Source organism: Camellia sinensis, chromosome 10 (assembly GCF_055761805.1).
Source record: "Camellia sinensis isolate YWXY chromosome 10, ASM5576180v1, whole genome shotgun sequence".
NCBI lineage: Eukaryota > Viridiplantae > Streptophyta > Magnoliopsida > Ericales > Theaceae > Camellia > Camellia sinensis.
Genome location: NC_138970.1, coordinates 175,251,832 through 175,259,480, shown reverse-complemented (window position 1 = coordinate 175,259,480; position 7,649 = coordinate 175,251,832). Strand labels below are relative to the sequence as shown.

Genomic DNA, 7,649 nt, shown 5'->3' with positions numbered 1-7,649 from the left:
CTTTGTGTTTTGAGGTGGGAGATCATGTCTTTTAGAAGATATCACCTAGACAGGATTTGATAAGGTTTGGAAAGAATGGGAAGTTGTCCCCTCAATTTATTGGACCTTTTGAGATCTTTGAGCGGATTAGAGAGGTTGTTTATCGATTGGCGTTACCGCCACAACTTTTCGGAGTGCATGACGTGTTTTATATTAGTATGCTTCGGAAGTATGAGCCGGATTCATTGCACGTGTTGGATTGGACCGACTTGGGGGTAGATGAGGATGCCTCATATGAGGAGAGACCAGTAAGAGTCTTAGATAGATGGGACCAAGTCTTGCGAGGCAAGACCATTCCCTTGGTAAAGGTATTGTGGAAACATCACGGGGTCAAGGAAGAGATTTGGAAACGTGAATTAGAAATCCGAGAGAAATATCTAGATTTGTTTGTTAATGCATGAACATGTATTGAGATTTTGATTATGTCAATGAAGAGTATAAGCATTGTATATGTTTTAACTTATAAGAACATCGTATATGTTATGAGCATTTTGGAAGCACAGATTCAATACAAACATTGCATATGTTTTGAGAATATGGAATATTGTGGGTGTTGTATCACTCTTGAAAGCATTGTATATACTATGTAAAATTTTTAAAAACTCGGGTTTTGATTAAACATTGCAAATGTTTGGAAAATTGTAAAATGTGCCTTCAAAATAGGACTTGTGAATTGAGTCAGTGAGAGTGGATGACCAGAGAATGGGTCATGGTGTTGAGCTTGTGAGAATAACATTGTTGTGAATGGTTTGACCATGTTCGAGCTTGATTTACAATTTCAGGGACAAAATTCTTTAAGGGGGGGAGGTTATAGCGATCCTAGTTTTCACCCGCCATTTGGTATGTTCCAGACTTGGGTCGATATGGTTTTGAATGGTTATTCATGTCTTGTTTCCCTTGTCTTCTCCTTATTTTGGTTATCAGGTTGTAATTGTGTGTTTGGAACATGTTGGTTGCTTTTTTTTCCCAACCTTAGTTGCCCAGAATTTTGCTCTTCCGCTTCCGCGGGCATTCTTGTGCTCCAGCGGGCTTCATTATTTTGCTTCTCCACTCGAGCGGGTATTCTGGCGCTCAAGCAAGAATTATCAATCCTCAGTACTTTTTGCAGACCTGCAAAATACTGGGAAGGTGCATTCGACACTCAAGCGTGAGTCTGTGTCTGACACTCGAGCGAGGCTTTCCACACTCGAGCAGACCGTGTTATATCAGTCCATAAAGATAATATTCCAGATCACTTTTTCAGCCCTCTCTCTCTTTAAAACTCCCCAGAATTTCAAATCTTGACCCTCTCTCCCTAAAATACACATTCTCTCTTTGATTTCATCTAGATCCATTGTGATCTTCACCCTAGTGTCTTTGAGAAAAACTTAGAGTATCTCAAGAGCTTCCTTCTGATCCAAGTAAGAGTTGGTTTCGTCATTTTTGGAGTTTCAACCTTGCTTTGCTCGTCTTCTCTTCTTGAGGTAGGGATTTTCTACACTCTCATATGGTTTGTAGCTTAGTTATTTGCTATTGTGTATAGATGATGGGATTTGGTTGTGGCTTAGACCAATTTAGGATTTGGGTATGGAAATTAAAAGAAGGGTTTTGATGAATATGAAATAAATGGGTATGAAGGTTAAATATAAGGCCATGTTGTGTCACGCCCCGTATTTTATTACTCGAATAACATTACCAATATTCATTAATTAAGTCCATTTACAAATAATATTTCATCCTTGGATGAAATGATGAATAATTAAATATACATATTCCCTCTCGTTATACAACAATGACATTTACATACAAATAAAAAAATGCCCTGAGGCTTACAATAAAAGAAAGGACACTACTCTTTATAAAAAAAAAATAGCACTCAGCCAAACAACAAATAAAGTAGTACAATCCATCACTACATTACACTTATGAAATGGTAAAATCCATTGTTTGATCTTCAAATCCGAAAAGCATTCCATGTACACATGTACACGCAGGGGGTGAGCAACCACTAGCTCACCAAGCAATCTCATATTAAAACATTAGAAGATATGCGAGTACCAAAATACTCATACATATACGTGAAATCATATCATGTCAAAACCATATGATTTTATTACATAATCTCTTAAATCCAATTTATTTAATTAACCACAACAAGTTAACTTAATTAATAAACACGTTTCATAGCAACAGGACATCATTTTCAATTCATTCAATTATCTCATTATCAATTGAATCAAATAATTAAACAATTCATCAAATCCATCTTATGAAATGAATGCATATGTCATGTCATGCTCAAAATATTTTTCTCATCTTTTGAAAGTCTTATACACAATGCCAATTTGAAAACACATTAATCCAACAATTTTAATAAAATTCCAAGATGGTAAATACGACTCAGGTAATCCCTAGGCTGATGTCTGCAAGTAGACTATGCAAGTACTGCCAATTTGTCATTTTTACTAGTATTAACTGAAAGGCTCGACACCTGTAATCTGTCATTTTTACCAGTATTAACTGGAATGCTCGACACTTGTAATCTATCATTTTTACCAGTATTAACTGGAAGGCTCGACACCTATCCGCGTAGGTTTCTGGTCTTTCACCATGGACACTCAGGCCAACTTTACCAATATCAAACTACACCCCCTAGCCGGACTTACTAAAGTATTTACCCAAAACAATTCAAAATGATCTTGTTTCACCAAAAACAATTCCTTTCTCAAAACAATAGTTTTCAATTGTAATTTGAAATCCATGATAACAATGAAATGGAATGGCAATGCAATATGTAACAATGCATTAGAATAGTTCCAATTTCAATTCCACCACACAATGCTCCATTGTGATCAAATTTCCATATCTCTATCAATGTAATACCATGATACAATCCCAAGAGATAATATAATAATGTCAATGTTCATGTATTTACCACATGTAAATCAACAACTTCCAACTTAACCAAACCCTCAATTTACACTTCAATCATCTCATTTATGAATTTGATGTTCAAAAACAACATATTAGCATACACCAAATGTCATGACCCGAACCCGCCCCTATGGGTTAGGACATAACCGGCCAATAACCGGCCAGTAATCATGAGATTACCTACGGCCTCAGACCAAATAAAACGCATTTCAACAGAGTAAAGGGTCTAAGACGGAAGCAATTTAAAACTTTGTCCATAGAGCTGTGCTTTCATGGCATAACAAAATCATCCCAACAGTATTCTATAATAACTCACACAAAGGAAGTTAACATATAAGCTTTACACAACAGGATCATTCAAGTCATGGTTAGCCAAACCAAAAGCTTATATACAAAGGTGATCCAAAGTTCTCGCCAACATAACAAAAATGTAACAAAAGAACAAAAGGGCAAAAACAAGTCTCATGCGCGAAACGTATGGGCTGACTCCTCAAAACTTGACTGTCTCTCACATACTTCACTGAGGCTGGGTTTGGACATCTCTTGGCTCACCTACAGACACATGAATAAGAGTGAGCGAAAGCCCAGTGAATAATATCAAGTACAGAAGATACATGAACGAACTTTGAAACAGTTATATCAAACGGCCTTGGGCCCAATTCATGTTTCTATCTAATATATCAAACCACTAAAGTTCTAGACGTATCAAATGGCCTCGGGCCCATTTTACTCATATCTGACGGCCTTTGGCCCATTCATTCATATCAAACGGTCTTAGGCCCAATCATTTATGTCAAACGGCCTTTGGCCCAATTCATTCATGTCAAACGGCCTTTGGCCCAATTCATTCATATCAAACGGCCTTTAGCCCAATTCATTCATGTCAAACGGCCTTAGGCCCAATCATTCATGTCGAACTTCCTTAGGCCCAATTCATTCATGTCAAACGGCCTTAGGCCTAATCATTCATATCGAACAGCCTTAGGCCCAATCATTCATGTCGAACAGCCTTAGGCCCAATCATTCATGTCAAACGGCCTTTGGCCCAACCATTCATGACAAACGGCCTTTGGCCCAATCATATGGCATAACAGATATTTGTCCACAATTCAAATTAGCAAGATTACAAAACTTTTATAGGAATAAGCAATAGGACAAATAACATACTTCAAAATATCTCTACTAGAATATTACTCACAGTGATCTGCTGGATGGTTTGCCCTTGTGCTTGACCCTACACATTTTATAAACATAATGGGTCACAAACGATCCAATCCGTTCTTAATTCATATATCCCTCTTAGGCTTCATTCTTATCTTTTTAATACATTTTCAATGTTCAATGCATGCCTAAGAGTGCTTAGAAATAAAAGAGAACGAAAAATGAAGCACAAAACATTTTTACAAAATTCCTGAAACAGGGCTCCCTACTCGAGCGCAGGTTTCCCCGCTCAAGCGGACCCCCTTTTGTCTGCAAAAGTGCTGGTTACCTCATTAATACACTCGAGCGTGACTTCGGACACTCGAGCTGAATGTCAAACTACATGGCTTGATGCTCGAGCGTGAATCTTCTCGCTCGAGCAGACACCAATGTCTGCAAAAGTTCTGGGAACCAACATTTCATGCTCGAGCGGACATGCTAAATTCTATAATTTCCAGAACTGATTTTGAAGTTCAAATTCGACACTCAAAGGCCCAAAACTCATGTTCTTGGCTAAAAAACGTGGAAATGCATTTTATGTCATGATGATGTAAGCAATATGAGACCAATTGTTCAAAATCATGATCTAATTCTCAAATTAATCAACATTTCTCTTACATGACCAAAATTCATGCATTCAAACTTCACACAAGCCTTATATCTCCATCAATCAAGCATGCATGTAAATTTTTTACTCCAATTCCATTTTAACTGGCACTAATGATGCTTATAATCATGAAACTCATGAGAATTATGCATGCATGTGAGATTTGGTGGATTCATCATGTTTAACATGCTCCATGCTGGAATGTGTAAAATCATGGCAATTCTATGCATGCATGTGCCTATAGGCTCCCAATTCATCATAATCAACACAACTCATACTCTTGATTGCCATCTAACTTTGAATTCACAAAATTACAAACTTATACACATGAATTTATACTCAAATGCTTACCTAGGAGCTCTAATCACCCAAATTATGGTTAATTCTTGAATTGATCTTCAAGATTTTCAAGCTTCTTGATTGATTCTTCAACTAGAGCTCCCCCTCTCTCTCTAACCGGCACACACTCTCTCCCTCTAGAGTGTAATCTCAGCAAAATGAACTCAAATGAGAGGAATTAAGTGTATATAGAGGCCTATTTATAGGCTCTCTTAATCAAATTGATTAAGGCTAAGTAATTGTGCTTAATTAACCGTTCTGAATCTAATTATTCTGATCCAAATCAGTTTCTAATTAAATTTCACCATAGGCCCTAAAAAGTATGCCAATCACAATGGCATAATCAATTTCGGTTTCTGTGGCCGGTAAGGCCCTCAATTTTCAATTCATAACAGTAAGTTGAACAGATTTTCCTACAGTGAACAGATATAAAATCAAAATCACATATAATCATATAAATGACACTCAAAATCATATTAAACACATAATCACAATCATAATTAAGATCAATTAGCATAATACAGAACAAGGTTATCACACCAAATATTAAAACTATTTATCAATTTCCTAATTATTTTGACTCACACAAAACTTTCAATCAATTTTTGTTTCACCTCAACCAAGATAACCAATATGATTTTCACCAAATCCCATCCTTATTAAATATCACCATTTCCATCCTACTATATCAAAATTATAGTGTAATCTCAATAACACACTTTTAACCATAACGGATATAACCTTTTTTAACCAACCCTAATTTAACCCACTAAATTAGTAAATTTATTATATTCAAAAAATTTCAAATTAATAATACCAAACTTAACTTCACATGCCTCATCTCTCAAACATAAATATATTTCAACATAACCATTTTTCATGCCAAGCTATTTAAAGAGGTAATATTTTTACCAATTTTTCTACCAATAAGAATTTCACAACTTTTTCTAAAATTACTTAACCAACATGATATTTACATCAAAAATTATGAAAGATGACCAATAGTAACATTTTCAAGGTTATGAGTTTGAAAGTCCACATTTCACATTTTTATTTTCATAAAAATAAACACAACTTAATCATAAACATATCATCTTTTATAAAATATCATGAATATAATACTTTCAGAGTTTTTAATCCCAAAGCAACTCTATAATTCCTACTTAAACATTTACTCCATATTCCCCAACATTAATTTATTTTTCTCAAAAATAAATTCCAAATCAAAGATAAAAAAAAAAAATCAACTTTATATTTCTCAAAATAAATCATCTAATCATAATATGATGTAGATACAATCCATACAACTATTAAATTTTATTTTCGGATTTCTTTGCAAAATTATCAACACAAAAATGATTTTTCCAAATCAATCTCATACTGCTAACATTCTTAACATTTCAACATAATTTTTCATCCAAAAATTACCAAACAAAATTCTGAAAATATATATACATGCAATACCTCTTATAATGATATATTTTCTCAAAATAACCCTAACATAGCTTTAATGTAAAAATATGAACAAAGTCCTTACCTCAAATAATAAAGAAGAGCATATCTGGAAGGCAAATCTTGCCCGGTCATGAATCCAAGACTACCATTGCGAAGATCACAATGAACTCTCCGACTTTCATTTGCAACACTTTTGCAAAATCTCACTCTAAAGACTCTCACTCTAAGCTCAAAGCTTGAGCATCAATGGAGAACAGGGAGAGAGAGAGAGAGAGAGAGAGAAAGAGAGAGAGAGAGTGGGTTTTGCCAACCCAACCAAAGTAATAATATGAAATGAAGCGGAATGGAAAATGATGGTAAGGATAAAAGAGGAAGCAACCCACGTGGGTTTGCTTCCCAAAGGTTGGCTTTTCCAAATATATATATATATATATAATTTTTCTAATAATATCTCTGAATTTATAATATAAATTATAAAATGATATAATTTTTCTCACCACAAAATATAACATTTTTGTGCACCACGAAATATAATATTTTGCTCACTATGAAATATACACTCATTTCATTCGCTATAAAAATATATAATTTTTCACCATATGGTATCTACCATAAATTCAACTTTCAAATATTTATTATAATCTTATATAATAAGTAATAATAACTTACCAATCACATAATTAAAAGGGACCAAATAATTAAACATGAATCATAAACAAATTCAAATTAAATTGAATCTAAATCATGGGTCTCACCCATAAGTCAAACATGGTCCAATTATATACCAAAATAGACCCAACAAATTTATCTCAAATCCTGGTCCAAACACCCAAAACTCAATTTCAAATTCTGCTATAAATTAAACTAAACACTAATCAGTCCGTAAATTTTCATAAAATAAATACTCATAATTTAACTCTAAAATTTGTATCCAACATGCTAGACTCATATGGGAACAACATATAAAAATTTCATAATTTTCTGAGATTGGAAACTATTTTTAAAAAATACAAAACCGAACTATTTTCGCAAAGAATTTACACAACAATCAAATTCAAAAATTTGCTCAATTAAATTATGCACTGACTATTTATAA

General features: G+C 34.2%; 1 long non-coding RNA gene across 1 annotated transcript; it reads right to left on the bottom strand.

Moving 5' to 3' along the window:
• Positions 1–3,329: 3,329 nt before the first annotated feature.
• On the bottom strand, positions 3,330–6,765 carry LOC145801789 (uncharacterized). Its single transcript, XR_014343441.1, has 3 exons — positions 6,636–6,765; positions 4,151–4,186; positions 3,330–3,504 (listed from the first exon to the last, which is right to left on the bottom strand). It is a non-coding gene; the product is annotated as an uncharacterized LOC145801789 (long non-coding RNA).
• Between the last annotated feature and the right edge of the window lie 884 nt (positions 6,766–7,649).